The sequence below is a fragment of the Triticum urartu genome, chromosome 3A (assembly GCF_056163025.1).
Source record: "Triticum urartu cultivar PI428250 chromosome 3A, HENAU_Tu73, whole genome shotgun sequence".
Taxonomy (NCBI): domain Eukaryota; kingdom Viridiplantae; phylum Streptophyta; class Magnoliopsida; order Poales; family Poaceae; genus Triticum; species Triticum urartu.
The window spans coordinates 231896431-231915143 of record NC_141875.1 but is presented as its reverse complement, the minus strand read 5'-3'; the positions used below and the strand labels follow the sequence as shown (position 1 = coordinate 231915143).

Below are 18713 nucleotides of genomic sequence, written 5' to 3'. Positions count from 1 at the left end.
CTTTGGGCCCATCCTTAGTACTTGACGCAGAATGGAGCTAGTTATCCATTTTCAAAAGCAGATTCGGTGGTTCAAGAAGTAGAATTATGCATAGATTGCCGAAAGAAAGACGAATAAAGACGAATGGAAAGGCCTGTGGACATGACCAAAACAAGGGCTAGTAGCACTTTTTTTAGGAATTGCCCCTGCAGACGGAGGACAAAGGGTTTTCATCTCGCGAAGAATCAGCAGTTGTGTTGTATATTGACTAAGCTAAATACCATTTTCACTACTTTTGGCCACAGGCGAGATAGAGTTTTTTCTTGAAATTGAGTTCGGACCGATTACTCATAGAAAATGACTACAAAGCAAGGCGAAAGCATGGAGAATTCAATACTGACGAGAAGGTATTGGTTGGTGGGTGCAAACGAGCTTTTCCAACCAAGCTAGCGTGTGATTGCAATGAAATACTTTTGGGCGGGGCATTACCGATACTAAGATGAAATTCGAAATGAGAAAGGGCTTCGAGCCTCATGCTTTCCTGTTTTATTTGGTTGGGAAATGGCTCTTTCCTGATGTCTTTTTGAAATAATTCTATCTCTGTTTGCTAAGTATGTCAATTTCTCCTTAGTAACAAGGCCAAAACCGGGGTTTTACAAGTTTTGACTCATTTTTGACCCGATCATCCCGATCATGCCGCCGTGGAGTCTTATCTTTGTCTGGCTCCGATCTCTGGAAGCGATTAAACTTCTTCTGCGGGTTATTCTTCTACTGCTTATTGCCAGACCCTTCTTTCCTCTTATACGGATTGGGAAAGTATTTCTATTATACGTATATTCTTAAACACATGACACCTTAGGCGCACACTTTATTCGGACAGTGGGGCACAATGCTCTAAAAGAACTTATTGAAAAAAAACATAGCGGTAACGGCTGTTTTAGAAAGCACCTCTTCCTTTCCTGAAACTCAAACAACCTACTAGGCTACTAAAAGGCTAATCCAGACGAAGAAGATAGCGAGAAAACGACTCCTCAAGCCGAAGTAAGGGCGGGACCATCTTCTTTTCTGACCGTTTGGAGCTGCTCACAAGGCCTAAACCTTCCTGTAATCCCTGGAGCTTCGTCAGAGCCTTTTCCTTCCCCACAGGCCAGAGCTCAATTTACCTTCGCCACAGCTCTAAAATAAGGAGAATCAGCTCAAGATAAAAGGGCTCGCACTCAATTGATCCGGGTCAACACTTCCTGTATCTGGTTTCGGCTTTATTTTGACTCCTTGTAGGGGCTCATGACAGTCCTGTAGGGGATCCAAAGGCTTTCGAGCAGTAGCGGCAGCGGGGCGGGAGAGTTGGTTATTCAATTGATCCTCTGATGTTGGCCCTTCTGCATCATCCAGCAAGGCTCAGAAGTCTGAGCTATTAAGGTGCGGTTGACGGATAAGAGGCCTTCGATATGTTAAGGGAGAGAGGGGAGAGTCATTCCAGAGTTGGGTGGGAATCATTGATAGAAATTTGGATTTTCCCTGAGGTACGATAGCGTCTGAACTAAAGAAAGGGAATATGGAAAGTGAATGTGGTAAAGGATACCAAGAGTAGGTTCCCTGAATGATTTTTAGGCGTACTTTCTTTGAACAAATAAATCTATAAAGAAAATAGGATGGATCTTCCACCTATGCTATGAGTGAATCTTATCATCACTGGCGAGTGGTATCGTATCACCGTCTTCGTCCTGAAAACATCTGCAGAGCTAAGCCAGTGTAGGCTTTGACACTACTTATATCCGCTACAAGTATTACACTCGCTTCGCTACACTCTTCTCTTATGCTTCGCGCTTCGCATAGGCTAAATAAGCCGCTCATCCCTGGTGAATCCTACCCACATAAGAATGCGGAACCATCGGGGAAAGGCAAAACATATTCAATCCCAGGAGAGAAGTCACTGGTTCGATAGGACCAGGGAGAGGACCCTGATCACCTTGCCAACGAATTCAAGGCCTTAGGAAAATCATCCTACAATGGACCGTAGGGACTGAGAACGAAGAAGACATAAAAATAAGGTTAGGGGGATAAAAAGAAAACCTCCTCCCATTCAAAGTCGTCTTCAATTACCTTTTTGATTCTTTACCGAGTATGGATGGATCAACTATAGGTTCGAGTTTAGCCAAGATACGTACACGGCTAAGTGTATGAAAATCCAAGAGAGAATCATAAAATCTAAAAGCTAGGAAGGAGAAGACCGGGTGATTGAATATGACTTGCTAACAGATCCTACTCTTCCTTAAGCGCTAGTTCTATTCACGATGGTTCAGTTTCGAGAGCAGCTAAAGTAGTTACCTAATAAGATAGATGAATATTCCACGATCTACGATTATAAAAATCTTCTTATAGAAGTCTAGTTCTTTCTTCTTTTAGAAAAGGAAGTCTTGCTCTCCTTTCTTGCCGCTACTTGCGTTGCGAGCCAATCTTCAAACTGTTACGGAGAAGTCGTTTACTGATTAGCTGCTTGAACGTTGAAATATTTCGGCATATCTGCTCTTAGGTTAGTACAAGAACTCGACTCTACTCGTGCTATAGTCGAGGATGTACTTATACTACTCTAAAGAGGGATCAATTAATGGGGTGCATTTTTCTTAGGGCAATTCTAGGCAAGATCTTGAATCACAGGGTTTGTTCCTGGCAACCCAGCATTCTTTATCTTGGCGTAGATTGGTGTGATGGGACGGCTGCCGTGAAAAAGCTTTTTTCTTTGACCGGAATCAACAGGTGTGAACCCATCTAGGATGAGTCAAACATAGGGGGAAGGGCCTCCTGGCAATATCTGGCATACTAGTAATCGATTATTTGGCCTTTTGCGATCGAACAACCTATGAACAGTTGTAGCCTACATAACCTACCTACCCAGACCAAGGGAAGAAGGTATCAGATCACTGTAGTTCTAGACCCCTTTTTTCAAATAAAGGAAGTGACAACGTTTGCCCGAAGAGGTTGAATCAATAGTAAGAAGATACCACCCAGGCACAGAATCCGAAATAACAATCAGGAATAGGACTAGGAGAATGAGGTCTAATTTACGGAGTCAAGCTGTAATTGGGCTTAGTGCTCCGATTGCGCCTTAGGACTAGGACTGATAGGTAAATGCCCCTTACTCAACCAATGAAGGCGGGTAGGGCTTTTCTTTCTTTTGTTTAGGATTGGCAAGAGGATGGCTGCCTCGGCTTCAAAGCTGTTAGAGAATGCGCTCTTATCACTACAGGGACGCGAGAGAAATTCCTCGAAGGTAGTATTAAAGGGATGGGGCATTACCGGTGTTAGCGACGAAGGGATTGTTTGCAAGAGAAGGTTGCCCTGTTAAGATACGAACAGGGGGCATGCCACGCATAATAGTAAAAAAAGGGCAGAGAAGAGGATTGAGGTATAGAAGGAGCTGGAGGCCAACAAGGAATAGAAGAAGCTGTTCCACTCGTAGCTCTTCTTCTTTTTTTAAAGCTTAACTCACATTTCGGGAGCGGATGCTGCTCGAGCTAAAGATATGCCCCCAACTCTTGAACAGCTCTCACTTGCCTTGGCCGATAGCTTAGATGACCGACCGTTAGGCATGGTTACCAATGATTTCAAAGTATATATCTTGTTTGGTGAGCCAACCGGCTTCACCCGAGGATGAAGGTAGTAGAACAAAGAGGAGCCGCATCTTTTCCTGCCCGGAGAGGAATCAAGGTCCATCTCATTAAGGCCGAACATTTAGTCTCATTCCCGATCACAATAGGGAACATCTAGTCTTGTTTGGTTTTTCTTTCAAGGATTTTTTCTTTCTTGCAATTCTGCGAACTTTGAATGCATCATTTCCTCCATTTCTTGGAACTTATCGCGGAATCTAGGCCCACTAGGACTCGGCAGGATTTCTGGTAAATCAAGCTCTCTCAGGGGTGGAAGCCAGCCGCCACTACTCGATGTTATCACTCTGCAGGATTCGACAATGGATTTGTCTTCCTCAGTCTCTTCGAACTTTTCCAATCCTGCTATTTTCCCCAAGTCTTCTTGAGTAATATGATCCCTGAGGGTCAATCCTTTCCCTTCCCCCCTTTGCCCTTTCAAATGAAAAAGAACTACCAATGCAAAAAAATGAAATGAAATGAACAATTTCTACTTCTTTATTAAATTACACCGAAAAGAAAGTCTGTAAAAAACAAGAGCCAACCTAAAACTTAACTACCCCTTGCCCTCCCACTGAACCCTTCTTTCTATCCAAAAAAAGGAAGAGCGCACCAAAAAAAATAATCCAGAAAAAACTCCGCAACTTACGCTCTCATTGCAGCGGCACCTGTTAAAGTGGCGGCAAGAAAGAAAAGACCAAAAAGAAGGTTTTTTTAATACCTCTGATGAACCGAACCAAGCAGTCTGATCATCCTTGCCCGTCCCCCTCTTCTGTCAACCGTTGAAAGAGCGTAGCCCAGGAATGAACCATATCGATCCAAGGTTGCAAGGAAAGAAGAAAGGTAAACCAGACCATAGGAATCTTCTAATGAAGTCAATCAGAGAGGACGGTTAGGTTCTTTGTTGCCTCATCTGCTTAGCTTATAGAATTACACGGTTTATCACGATAGACATTCCAATCAATGGTTGGACGATCAATACCATCGAACTATTCCATTCCACTGCTGAATGACGGAAACGGAAGCTTTTTCTTACTGATGGACTGATCCTGGGAGTTCAGACTGACGGTTAGATGGTTGTTCGCTTGTGTGCTTATTTTCCTTCCCCACTCAAAAACAAGTGTTACAGAATGTTCTTCAATTCAAATAGGTATGATCCCGTCCATCCTTCCAGAGCTAGGCGCCTGCTTCAGAATGAGAATCTTCGACAGAGATTGTTCCTTCAGTTTAGCAATCAATTAGATCCATACTGACTTAGCTTGAAGCATGGCTTGCCGTTTCGAGGCTCGATGCTACTCTTGGGAACATTATTGATACATCGACTTTCAAGCATCTCGTAGTTGAGCGGTACTGCCATCAACAGTACCAAGATGGAAAGGGACTGCTGAACATGGATAGAACGAGAGTCGAACTCGCATGTCTCTTTTTTCCTGTTAGTTAGGAAAGAAAGCCGATATAAACAGCTCCATATTAGCGAATTGCCTCTGACTACTCTTCCCAGGCTGGTCAAACTATAGGATTCCCATTCACTTAGTAAACTTATTGGACAGACGGGTCAACCACTTGACCGAGGGGAGTAAGGTTCGTCACCACAGTCCCGATAGAAGGTCGAGTTTAAAAACAAACTGAAGACAAAGCAACGAATGAAAGGAAGGACGGCTCGCTTCGCTTTACAACCAGGGCGGGTCTCGCTGCCGGATCAATGCGCAGGACGCACGATCTACAAACAACAATAGAGAGAGCCAACCAAGAATGAAAGAACCTGGAAACAAACCCGCGAGCGAATACCAAACAGAGTAAGAAGGAGGAAGGGCCGAAGGCGGCTTACTAAGCGAGAAGGCTCCAAGCAATAACGCATTAGAAGGGAGCTTGCTGCTTTGCAACCTAAGCGGTATAGCTAAGCTTACTCATCAAGGGCCGATAGATAGAGCTGCTCTTGTTGCTAATGGAGAAAGATTGGAGTGAAGTTTAGTATGCTTTCTAAGATCAGGGTGAGGCCTTACTACATGGATGATCTCGAGAATTCATCCATGTAGTAAAGATGGCACTAATTACTGTTTCCCACAACCTCACGGTGGGAAACAGTAAACCCTTGATACAATCCATTTTTTTGTGGCCCCCTCAATAAATAGTTGTATCTAGTATACAAGTTTGACGATGATACATAGACACTACAAGGCAAAAAATAGTCAGGCTCAATAGTGGCACGGGTGGATACTTCACTTAGCTCGACGATGATACCAGGCCCTACGAAGGGGTTAGGAGCGTTTTCAAGATGATTCTTTCTTTGTCGAGACGAAAAAGGAACCCATCTTTTCGATTGAAAAATGTGAGTCTGTTTTGCCCACTTTATCCATCCCCCTCGAACAAAATGATCAAAAAGGCATTTCAAATGCTTCTTATTCCCGTGTTTGATCTTATCCATCTCTGCCCCGCTTCCATGTGGGCAGAGACCCCTGTAGAGAATGAAGAGGAGCCAAGGATCTTACTCTCAAGAGTGCTTCGATAGGCTCCACTCTCTCCCCTAAATAAGTCAGGCTCCGTTAGCCTGGGCTGAGATGGGGATAACGAGTCGACGATTGAAGCCCCCAACGTTCTGCCAGACACTGGACAGGGGTAAGCTCTGTAAATGTGTAGAGCCAAGTGTAGTGTGGTGCAGTAGTAGGCACTTCTAGGCCCCTTCCCGGCTACTGGATCACTCCAGTGCTTCGGGTACTACGAACCCTCTTCCATCCATTGCAGCAGAGCCGTTTCATGAGCGGGGGGGCTAAGCGCAGTTCTTTGAATCAAAGGTTTCATGAAATCGAAATTGATTCTTTTTTAGATATCTGGATAGATGGATGGATCTATCTTTCTATTCAGATATCTTTTGCAATCAGCCCCAAATCCTTGATTTGGCCAGGAAACAAAGCACTGCTTTGGGCCCAGGAAGCGAAGGGAATGAGCTCGGCTGCTTCTCCCCCACACTTCTTTATTTCTCCGTGCCCCTTCCGCATGCGCTTCGCGCGCCATTGGCGCTTTGCTCTCCTCTTATTTCTTCATTGGAGGGTTCGGATGGACTTCGCCGTTCTTTCCCAACGAAAATGGAAAGGGCTGTATCACATCGAGATGTCGATTCGTTTTCCGCCCCAAATGAGATGGGGAATTAGTCACCTCTGTCCCTTCATCTTTTTGAAAGGAATCGAGGCCCGGCCCGGCTCGCGTCGTTCCAACAACCGACGGGGAGCACCTCAGTATACGATCGCGCACAGTAACTGGTAGTCCTATTACACCTAAGGCCAACTTCCATTCACCAAACCCAGGTTCATCTCGTGTAGTGATTGTGGACTCGTACAAGGATATGGAGTCGACGGTTGATGTATTAGACTCGACCCTGTCTTTCATAGCATGCATTCCCATCTGTGTTGCAACTGATTCGGTAAGCTACGTGTCCGGTGCACGGAAAACTGCCTTCGGTCTCCCAACCTTACTCATGGCAACCTTCCGGCCGCCCAACGACCTATAACGCTATTCACTACTCCCACTGGGGCTAGGAAGTAAGCCCCACAACCCAAAGCGGCGAAGAACAAATAGAATTTGCTACAAAAGCCGGCTAACGGGGGTATTCCTGCGTATGAGAACATTGTAATGGAGAAGGTCATAGCCGAAATAGGATTCGTTTTGGCTAGAGCGCCCAAATCCGCTATATATTTGACACGGGTTTGCCGTAATGCTGGAACTATGGCGAATGCATCTATCGTCATTGATGCATAAATAAATATACCAATTAGTAGTGATTGAATTCCTTCTATGGTTCCACATGAGAAACCAGTACGAATATAACCTACATGTCCAATCGAACTATGAGCTAGAGGTCTTTTGACTTTCTTTTGGGCCATGGCGGCCAGTGCTCCTAAGATCATAGAAGCAATGCTGCAGAAAAAGAAGATTTGTTGTAATGTACCCCCATAGGAAGCAACAATAGAAACACGTGACATATTTGCAGAAATAGAGATTTTAGGCGCAATAGAAAGGAATGCTGTCACCGGGGTGGGTGAACCCTCATAGATATCAGGTGCCCACATATATAGAGTCAAAAGAGAGATTGAGTCGAGGGAGAGGGGGGTTTTCTTGGGGCTCGAGAGATTGAATAGATAGGGCCCCACAAGTTGTTAATTCGCCGCTGGGGAATTCACACAAAAGGGAAGGACTTATTCTCAACGAAAAAAGTGCTCTCTGAACCGAACGTGAAAGTTGTTTTCCATCAGACGGCTGTTCACGTAACTCCACTCTCGGCTTGGATTATATATCCATTTGGTCTGCTCTCGGCCATTCCACACGCTGCCTAGCAGAGACGTGGTTATCTGAAGTGGATTCTCTCTTTTGTAGTAGATGCCGAACCTGCTGCTCAGTGGGCGGGCGCAGCAGCTACATGGACCCCTTTCTTTATGTTGTTGCCAGCGCTTTCCCGGGCCGAGCCGGAATTCTTTATTAGAACGTCGGCAGGCAAAGCCCGAAGGAAGGCTGCTATCCCCTCGGCCTTCTTCCTTTTCGATGAAAAACAAATCGACATCTCAATCTCCGAAAGCGTTTTCCTTACCCAGCTAATATCCCCCCTTTGTCTAGCCTTTCCTTTAGTGGTAAGGGATATGCACCTTATCTGAACGTTGGCAGGCATTCCGGAATTCTCCTTTTTTGGCCCCGGGTGAACATAGGCTCAAGCATGATTGGAGGGGTCCTAGCTACGCCATGCGTTCAATAAAAAAAAGCAAGCCTCTGGGAAGCTGCAGGGATTACAAAAAGAGGGTGCTTTCCTGTGTTGCACTGAAAAAAGGACAAAGGAGAAGACGCTCTTCGACTTTCTTTCTTCCTCCCGCGCCCGCCTAAGCCCGGCCCGCGTTAGAGGGGAAGATTAGCAAAGCGGAAAAAGACAGAGGGAGGGGGAGCTGCATCTTATTCTCTTCGCGAGAACTTCAGGATCGGAGAAGCATTCGGAAGGGGCGAGGCCTTCCTTTCGTTGGCAGAAGCAGAAACGATCCAATCCATTCGGGGCTTCGGGGAACCCAAAAACGAACTATGTTTACTTTTTTCGTAGATAGATGATATATATAGGAATAATATATACATCCCTTTACTTTACATGTCTATGTATCTATTTTGGAATCATCTCCCGATTCTCTTTTTTTCTAATTCGCACTGCTCTTTCTTTCTAAATTGCATCAAAGAAAATAGAGAGAGAGAGCAGATGGATCCTATCCCCTATAACGAACACTCATTCCTATCTATTGATAGAAAAGAAAGATCTTCGTCACGGACTTTTTCTTTGTTCTTTTTTTTAGATTGGAGGAATTCCTCATATCCAAGGCAGCTCCCCACAAACACCCCACCCATATGACTATGCCCCCTTTTGAATCGACAGTAGATTGGGCTTCATAGCTACTTTCATTCTAAAGACGAATATTAGTCAATAGGCAGGCTTCTTTCAGTAGCAAACATATTCATTTTCACCGGGCTCCGCGCACCTTTGGTACTTCTGGAGGGCAAGCAGTTTTATAGTGACTTCTTTCTTAGGGTAGGGCGACGAATACTTCCAATTCCGGAAAGGTCATTGGGTCGCCTTTGGAAGCTAAAGCGAAAGTTGTAGAAAGCCGGGAGAAAAAGGGAAAGCTTGCTCGAAACGGCCTATACCCTAACCCTCGGAAGCGAAGACGCAAAGCGTCACTTTTTTCAAAAGGAAGGAGTTTTTTCTGACTAAATCCATCCATAAAGCCGCCAAGGAAACGAAGTTCGTTCCCTTTCATCAAGTGGGTAAGGTAGGCAAACCACTTAAGCTTTGCCTTAGACTGACGGAACAAAGCTAAGAAGTAGGCTGAATGGAAAAAGTAAAGGGACAAGGGCGGTCGTCGCTTGGCGCGAAGGCTGCTGGTTCGGTACGGTACTAAAGGTCCTCGGACTTCTAGGCGGTTTTTCTTTTGGGCTGCTGTGAACCCTTGGATCTCGCCAATACAGCCTCCTATGGTTTTCGTTACCGAGATATCTTTTCTTTTTTCCCAGGGATTTTTTGGGTAATCAGCTCCCATGCTGCAAACAGTCAAATCTGAACCTTGTCGCTCTTCTTTCCTCGTGGGCAGGAAGCACACCAGCAGCGTGCGTTGCATGATTCCACTGTGTTTTTTGCACTTGACTGGGTGGACAGTTAACCGGAATATAACTTCGATTCGCCCGGCCAGCAGGCGGGCGGCGTGCTTATCTTGTGTGACAACACTACAGAGCGAGTAGCTCTTCTAGTCGGGCAGCTGTGTGACAACACTCCTGAGAAAGCGGCGCTTTTGTGTAACATGCTATGGTATCAACGCCCTTACGAGGTAGTGATGAGTTTCACGTGATCTAAGCCCGGCCCGCGCGCAGTTAGGAGGATTGGCCGCTATCTGAGCGGTACCACCCACCCTACCCTACTACCTATAGGGGGCCGTCCGTCCTACAGCCGCCCGAAAAGGAACTGTAGTAATCTTGAATAGGAATCCTACAGCGATAAAAAGAATCCCCATAAAAATACCACTAGATCGAGCACCAGTGATTTCGTATCCGGTCAAAATCTTGGCTAATTGATCGAAGTGGGTAGCTCCAGTAGACCCATAGATCATGGAACAAATAGGGTGGGTAGGCCCAACCACCACACTACACGTATAGACGCGAACCCCCCTCCTTACCGTACGTGCGACTCTCACCGCATACGGCTCGCACAAAGACTCCAAAATCCATCCCGAGCTTTTTATTCCACCTCTCCCTCCTCTCCAATCCTCGATCAAACTAGCCTTCCCCAGCAAGAAAATGTATCCGCTTTAGCAACAAAGCGCTCATCCCTTTCTTGTTCTTGAGCGCGCAAGGCGCTCAAGACGGTGATTCTTGCTTAAAAAAGGGCTAAAGCACTCCAGCTTCGAAGCTGGAGTTTGCAACTTCAAAACTACAGGTTTTAGCCCTCCTGCTGGGTGGGCGCTTCCTTCGTCTATCGTATGTCTCGCTTGGCTTCGTCCCGAACCAAGGAGGCATGATGGCGGGCGCGTGCGTGTGCCGACTGCAGAGACTACAAGCCGACGCCGAAAGCGACTCGCTTCTATTCTCGATTGGATATAGATGGGGAATCTCTATAGATCGTCTTTTTTCGACAACCTCTCTAAAACGCATACGAGAAAATTGCACTTCACGGCACGGCAAAAAAAAGAGCTTCGCTCGGTTGGCCCTCCTAGGCTTCCGCCTACTTTCTCTTCTCTTAAGTCTACAACAAGTGGGAGAGGCAGGATTCGAACCTACGTAGAAAACCTTCAACAGATTTACAGTCTGTCGCTTTTGACCGCTCGGCCACTCTCCCCTTCCCGGGGATACGCCCTCCTCAAACAAAGGGTTCCTGAATAAGAAGGATGGCGGCCTTCGTTCTTGAGTTAAGAAGAGCAGATGGAACTATTAGATTTGCTAGCGTTCTGAGAGAATAAATAAGGTCATTTAGTAAGTTCATAACAATTTATGTAAAGCAAGGGGCAAAGCTTCTACGACAGCTTCCCCCTCATTGCCATCGTCGGCCTTCCCCAGCTCCCCTCCTTCGTCGCTTCTGGCTAAGCATCTTTCGGCGGAGGAAAGGAGGCGACTAGTCGCTTCTGGCGAAGCAGCGAGTTCATGAGCAAGTGAATGAACGAGCAGCGAGTGAAGTGCAACAGTCGTAAGTAAGGCTCGCCATGTTCCTAAAAGGAGTGACCATCTTTTCTTCCCTTCTACTGACACTGAGCGAGCAGCAAGCATAGGCAATAGTTTCCGTAGGGGTGGGGCGCAAGCAAGCGTTTTCAGGCTCCGCTAGCTAGCGTACTCTTCTGCTATCAATGAAACCGAAAGAAAAAACCAGTGCCCTTTCGTATAGATCGAGACGCAGTACTTTTTCTTTACTTCTTCCATACTAGGAAGAATGGAAGGAAATCCTTCGATAACACTTCTTCCTTATTTGAAGAAATGATATCCGACGCCCGTGGAAACTCTTTCATTTCAAAAAAGTTCTTCTTAAGAAGCAAATAGCATTTCCTATTGATTTGTCCCCTGGACTAGACCTATGTAGATTCGGAATTATCCGTCGCTATGCTGTTCCCAAGGACTAGCAAAATCGAAATAGCGAAATTCTTGGGTCATCTCAATGGGTTCAGAAACCACATGTTTCTCTGGATCATCATAGCGTACTTCCACATATCCACTCAGAGGAAAGTCTTTTCCTAATGGATGACCCTCGAAACCATAATCTGTTGATATACGGCGTAAATCCGGAGGATTGATGGAAGAAACACCAGACATATCCCATACTTCTCGCTCCCACCGGCCGGCTGATGGAAATAGACTGACTACCGGAGATATTCGTGTTACTTCGTCTGCACTTGTTTGTACACGAATGCGTGAGTTATACAGAGTACTCAGTAAATTATGGACAACTTCAAATCTTCGTTTTCGAGAGGGATGATCCACTCCGCAAATATCGATCGAAACTTGAACCCTTGTATAGGTATGCCATTTTAGAAAGCACAACAATGGAAATGGGTAGTCAGTATTGGTATAAGATCTATTCCCATGTTCCGATCTTTTCATTTTATGTACCCATTTCTTGGGTAAAATCTCCCAACTATATTGGAAAATGGATTGGTTATCCATAAATGAAAATAAAGAAAGCTTTATTTTGGTTCCGCTTCTTGCTCTAAGCAGAAAGACTTGTCGGAAATCGCCGGTTGGGTTGGTCCGACCAAGAAAGGCATGGGAGTGGAGAGGCAGAAGTGAAAGACTGGCTACCAATAAAGATCCAAAACTGCACACTTTATATAGTTATGTATCCAGGATCGCCTGCATGCTCTAGTGTTGAATCGGGTATAGAAGCCAGGATGCTTGGTTACAATTCCGAATCCGCTAAACCATCGCTCGGGGAAAAGTATTATACAGAGCATTAGTACTTATTCCGATCCTTTCCTTATGTTTAGATTCTAGTAGTTTATTTCAGTCGTATTCGTATCCTTACTGCGGTTTAGTAAGGGTAACAAATAAAAGTATGCAGGTTCTATTTTATTGTTCCGAGACATATGATGATAGCATTGAGAATGAGAAATCTTTGTAAAATGCATGTATTATTAAGGAGTTCTGGAACGATTACTACGCTAAGCTGTTGGATATTGACAAAACGAAAAAGACTTCTAATGTTGATATGTATCAGGATGATGTTAGAAAGTTGTTAATTAATGAAAAGAAGAATCAAAATGGTGTGTTTTCCGATACTGAATTAATAGATTTACAGAATCAAATTGCAAATTGCACAATGAAGTTCGATGAGGATAATCTATTTAAAGTAACTCCTAACATAGTAAAGTTCTTGATTAATAAAGATCAGCCTAACGCTAAGCAATATCTAAAGGGTTGCCTACCAAGTAGCTTACCTATGCTTAAGATGTTTGGTATCTATACGCTTGAGGCTATCATGATTCATGTACTAGGCTTGGTATTCAACACTCTTCAAGAATCATCTGCAGTTAAGGCAGCTAGATTTATAGATCAACTTAATTCAACTATACGAGAACAAGCAAGGTTTCTACAATACAAAGCACCAGGTAGTGGTAAGGTGGAAGCAGTACTCACTAGTAAGGTAGAATCAGTTAAGGATGTTGTTCAGCCCAAAGGTGCTAGCAAAAAAGATAAAAAGAAAAAAATTCAGTGTCATTATGATATCGGGAAATACTTGCTCCAATTCATGATTGAAAGAAATGTTCTACATATATCAACAGATAGGGGAGTAACAAAAGAAGATCCAGTGCTGGTTCTTAAGAAAGGTCAAGGGTATATAGAGAATTCTTGTTATGTTATGTGCAATTTGAACATAAATCTGCTCCCTATCAAACTCAATCTTCCGATGCTTTGCAAACCCTTGGATTGGCAACCAGCAGAGAGGGGGTCTGATCCTGATACATTATCGGATCTGATAGGAGGCTACTTATGCAAACCCACGGGGGATATCTAGAATCACTTTTGGCTATTAACTTCCCATGACTTAAACCACTTCTATTGCCCTATTCACCAAGATGTCGTCGTAATGGGCTAGATGATATATATAGGAATAATATATACATCCCTTTACTTTAGATATATAAGCATACAGGTACTTTTACGATGACAACCCCAATTGTTTCTCAGAGCCGGACGAAACATCTATCTCTATTTACAATACCCTTACCCCCAAGAAAACTTTGTCGAAAAAGGTTGTCATCGTAATAGGGATTGCACCTCAACATGGCAGCCCTCAATTCTGCCAATTGTGTGTGACTTGTACTCTTCTAGGCTTCCTCTTTGCCTCAAGTGATTAAACTCATCAACTACACCAACCATATTTCTTACCTCAAACCTCTCTACAATCTCTTGAATTCACTCTTGCCAAGATACTTGTCCCCTATTCACTAAGAAACTGTTGTACCAGCTTTCAGCTCTCCCCCTAAGGTGCATAGCCGAAAGTTCTACCTTGTACCAATCCGTAACTTGGTACACCGAAAAGTAATGTTCACACTTTTGTATCCAAGACCTGGCCCCTTCAAATATTGGAAAAGAAACTCTAGGAGGTTGATGTATCTGCTGCCCATATTGATATTGATTTTGCGGCCTTTGTTCTTGCAGGTATTGGTACGGGTCATGCTGTTGAGTTGGAAGCGGTTGGTTAAGGTAAGTATATATTGGCACTTCTGGTTTCATGGAATTTCCAGCATAGGGCAAAAGTATTGGTTGGGAAAATGGGATATTTGGTATTGAATTGGGTGTTGGTTGTGGTGGTGGAGGTGCAGGATTAGGTCTAATATTATCATGTTTTGAGCTGTGAGGAAGGCCATAGGTGGCTGGAAACAAGTGTTTGTGCCAAGGTTTTGAGGGGGATAGAGAGGGTTATTTTTGTGATTGGGTCTTTTAGTTGCTTTGCTACTAGAGGTCTAGGTGGTCAGGGGTTTAAAGGTCTGGAATAGGTGTGAGTGGTGGTCTTATTCAGTACCAATGGTACGGTAATTGGAGGTTCAGGCGGTTCAGGCCTAGGATAAGAGCTAGAGGCTTGTTGAGGGGTAGCCATGGTTTCAGCTTCACTGGCAACAGCTGGTAGGGACATTTGTTGTGGTGTTCTAGGAAAATGAACCATATTGCCCCTAGTTGTGTTAATCGAGCTATGCTCTTCTTCAACGCTCCATGCCTTCAAAAAAGTAGTTTTGTTGCTTGCGCTTTAATTTAGGAGTTTCAACTTAACTAGCATATGTGCATTTGGGTTGTTGGCATATGTCGGCTACATACTGGATGCTTTTCCATCATTGTTCGACTTGCACAGAAACAATGGGTCCCTTCTGGTTTCTTTTTCTCCCCCCAAGTTTGTTCTTCACTGTAATGTGTGTCAACTCAACAAGAGTGAGCACACCCTTCCTGCTGGTCTTCTTCAACCTTTGTCTGTTCCATTACAACCTGGGTCTTCTATTTCAATGGATTTTCTTGAGGCACTCCCCAAGTTTTATGGTTATAGCTCAATACTTGTGGTCGTGGACCGTTTCACTGGCTCATTTCATTCCTCTATCTCACCCTTTTAGCTGTATACCCTATCTTGTATCCAGCAGTAAGTCTACTCTTCTTACCCCCTCTCCTCTACCTTTTGTGGCCCATCTATTAGCTTTTTGACCATCTTTGAGTCATAGCGAGACGGCTCTATCTCTTTTCACAAGTACAGCCGTAAGTACAGTTGCGGGCGTCAACGATCAGCAGTACGGAGCTACGGAAAGTCTATCGAATTATAGCTACGGAAAGTCTATTGAAAGGACCAAATCAAAGGCTACTACAGCTATAACTGACCCGCCTATGGAATCTATTGGCTCGGCTGAACCGACATGAAATGAAAGAGAGGAAGGCGGAAGCTATTGGCAAATAGAGGGGGGATGTTCTCCGTGTCTTTTAGCCCTCACTAGATGACAACTTGCTTACTTTTCACTTCTTCTTAAGCTTGGCAGACTAGTTCCTGACTGACTTGATAGTGCGATGAGCTTACTTGCTCTAGTTTTATCCTCAGGATTTACTTACCTGAGTACCTAGCACCGAGGATCGATGTAATTTACTTTCAAAAAGATGCCGTTGATGCTAACACGCATATAAATAGATGTTCCCCACTGCTTGCTCCTCTTACCCGAATGGGGTTATATGCCTTAGTGAAACTCAGGGTAAAGTGGCAGAGGTATGACCTCGGGAAGAAAGAAAGATCGGGCGGGGAAAACGGGGTTCGAACCCGCGACTTCTGGCGTGATAGACCAGCACTCTAACCAACTGAGCTATTTCCCCCTTTCGTAACTACTGTCGATTCAACAGTCACCTACCGGTTACCTTTGTAACTATACCAAAGTAGCTGTACAACAAAATGCCCTTCGCCTTTAGTACTTTTCTTATATATATTATGTTATATACTAAATGTGTCAAAGCAATAGAACTTATTGAAAAAAAAACAAGCCCATCTTTCTCAAAAAGGAAGAGAGGGTGCGCCCCCCCAGAGAGAACCCCATTCTTTCAAGAAAGTTCTAATTAATTATGTAGAAAAAGAAATAAGGAAAATAGGAGTAAGCGAGTAGGGTCACCAAGATTCTAAACGAATACCACAAGTGATGGAACCGACGATGATGAAGAGATAAGGGGCGAAGGAGATTTTTTCTATTATTCCAATTCTTATTTATTGATTATCTAATTTATTTAGATCCATATTCATTTTCATTTTCAAATACAAACTCTCTTTCATTTTCTTTTTACTTTTGCGCTAAGGATAAGGGAACTGAGAAAAAAAAAGCTGGCTTGGCTGGTACATCAAGCATATGACATATTGCTTGTTCGGTGTGGTACACATATCTGTCAATGTCAATCAAGTAAGAAAATGCATTCCCACTGTCTGAGGAAAAGGTGAAGAATTGCAATTTATTGAGCTTTTAAGGCCCGTTGAAGTCCCCGAGGAAGGGTATAAATAGGGCTATAAGTAGGCCGTTTGGTATTGCAATAAGGGCTGCTCGCCTTTCCTTTTGACGGCTTGGCTTCCTATCGCTCCTATGTAGTGGTCGGCCTTAAAAGGAGTCTTCCTACCATACCATCATGCATGCCTATGTTATAGTGCGTTAAGCTTTGCCAGAAGCAAGCAAGATGATGAAGCGAAGCTTCGTAGACAAGGCTCGTTCCGTGCTTGACTTACGAGCTCGTGTAGTAAGGCCTCACCCTACTTCAATAAGGGCTTATGCACTCCACTCGTAAACGAGCGTTAGAGCTTTTTGAGCGAGCGAGCGAAACCTTCCTGGAGCTTCCCCCTTCCCTCACCCGAGAATTGCATTTCCGCTTCAGCTTCCCCGGTTTAGTTGGTTTGGAGGATTAATTGATTGGATACCCAATCCGCATAATCTTTCAAAGTCACTGCTTCTACGATGATAGGCATAAAGGCATGATTAGTTCCACGAATCTCTCTCGTCCATCATAAAGGACGAGAGAGATTCGTGGAACTAATCAAGAGATGATACATATTTATTGCAGCCTCCTTATCAAACGGTCAAGCAAGAAAACGCGTAGATGGGTAGAAGTAATGGGCCCTTGGATTGTGAATTAGGATTGTATGTAAGAAGGGATTCGGAAACAGGAAAGCGAGTCAAGTAATCCGAATACGTAGCCACTCTCATTCTAATGCTTATATCCAGAACTAGTTCACCGAACAAAGGGACAGAACTACTGACTAAACTGTAGCGAGCTAATACCTAAACTTGAACTCTGAAATAGCACTCATTCATTCAATTATTTGAAGCTAAGGTGCGGGAAAAGAATACATAAGGTTAGATATGAACTAGTTGACTATTCGATTGAGGGACTACGATGCATTTTACTCATGTTTTTATTCCATTCCAGGATTCATTCATATTCGACCATAACGAGACTCAATAACGAAACTAGGGCCCTTGCTTTCCCAACTGGAGCAGGAAACTTCCAACCAAATAGGAGGGACCCGGAAGAAGAGACAAATGACAACTATCTCTAGAGAATTGAAAAGAGGTGTGCGAACTATGTTATTGAATCGGCCATGAAAACCTAAAATGAAGGAATAGGGGGTCTGGGATAAGCATGTATTGGAGGCGGGTTTCCCAATAAGTCAATAGCTATCCTTCGCTATCTGGGGCTAGCTCACTCTATGAGATAAGTTTCATGTATGGTTCGAAGAAGTTAACTCCCTTTTAAGGAGCGATCGATCAGCCCCGACCATGAGCGGTCTAGAATCTCTCTCATTGAGCTTCTCTTTTGCGCCTGCTTTCTTCTTGATTTATTGCAGCAGCTAGTCTCCCTTTTCCAAATTCGATTATAAGTGAAGTGAGTTATGTTTCAAGAAATTCCATCCATTTCATCGCCCAGAATAATACCCAGTCCTGCCAATCTCTACGACTATCTCTGGTTTAGTTTAGTTGATCTTTTTCTATTATGAAAAGCAAGGAAACACTAGTAATGGTGGAAACAGAACTTAGAAATCTAAGGCTGAAGGCTAGTTTCATTAACGAGTCTCACCTATTTCTTACTTCCCCTACCAGCCCTACCTACATCACCTTTCATATGGAACAGGCATGCTTTAGTGATGGGGCTAGCCGCTTTCACAAGAAATCAAACCAAACAAAGACACTTAGCATAGGAGTAGATTAGGGCATCTAGTGCTCTGTTCATCGTCTGAGGACTCTAAGGTGCCAAGGGAAATAGCTCCATCCCATTGGATATCCCTAGCCTTGGTGGATCAGTGCAGTGAGAAAAAACTCTTCCATTCTATCTATGGTAGATAAAGGAGCTTCAAAGCCGTAGCCATCCTCATGGCCTTTTCACTCTACAGCCGTTGCACTTTTTTTATTAAATGAAATAGTTCGTTTTCTCGCTCTTAACTCGAAAGTACTAACTAAATAGGGGCACGGAGAAATAAAGAAGTGTGGGGGACAAGCAGCCGAGCTCATTCCCTTCCATTCCTGCTCTATAGTAGGGGTTATGTCCCCCTTTCCTAGTGAGAGCAATACGCAATGCTGCTACGAATAGAGATAGTGC

The 18713-nt window shown here is 44.1% G+C and overlaps 2 non-coding genes across 2 annotated transcripts; both read right to left on the bottom strand.

The window, feature by feature from the left end:
* Window positions 1-10888: 10888 nt before the first annotated feature.
* Window positions 10889-10971, bottom strand: TRNAY-GUA (transfer RNA tyrosine (anticodon GUA)). Its single transcript has one exon. It is a non-coding gene; the product is annotated as a tRNA-Tyr (tRNA).
* Window positions 10972-15885: 4914 nt separating this feature from the next.
* Window positions 15886-15959, bottom strand: TRNAD-GUC (transfer RNA aspartic acid (anticodon GUC)). Its single transcript has one exon. It is a non-coding gene; the product is annotated as a tRNA-Asp (tRNA).
* Window positions 15960-18713: the final 2754 nt, after the last annotated feature.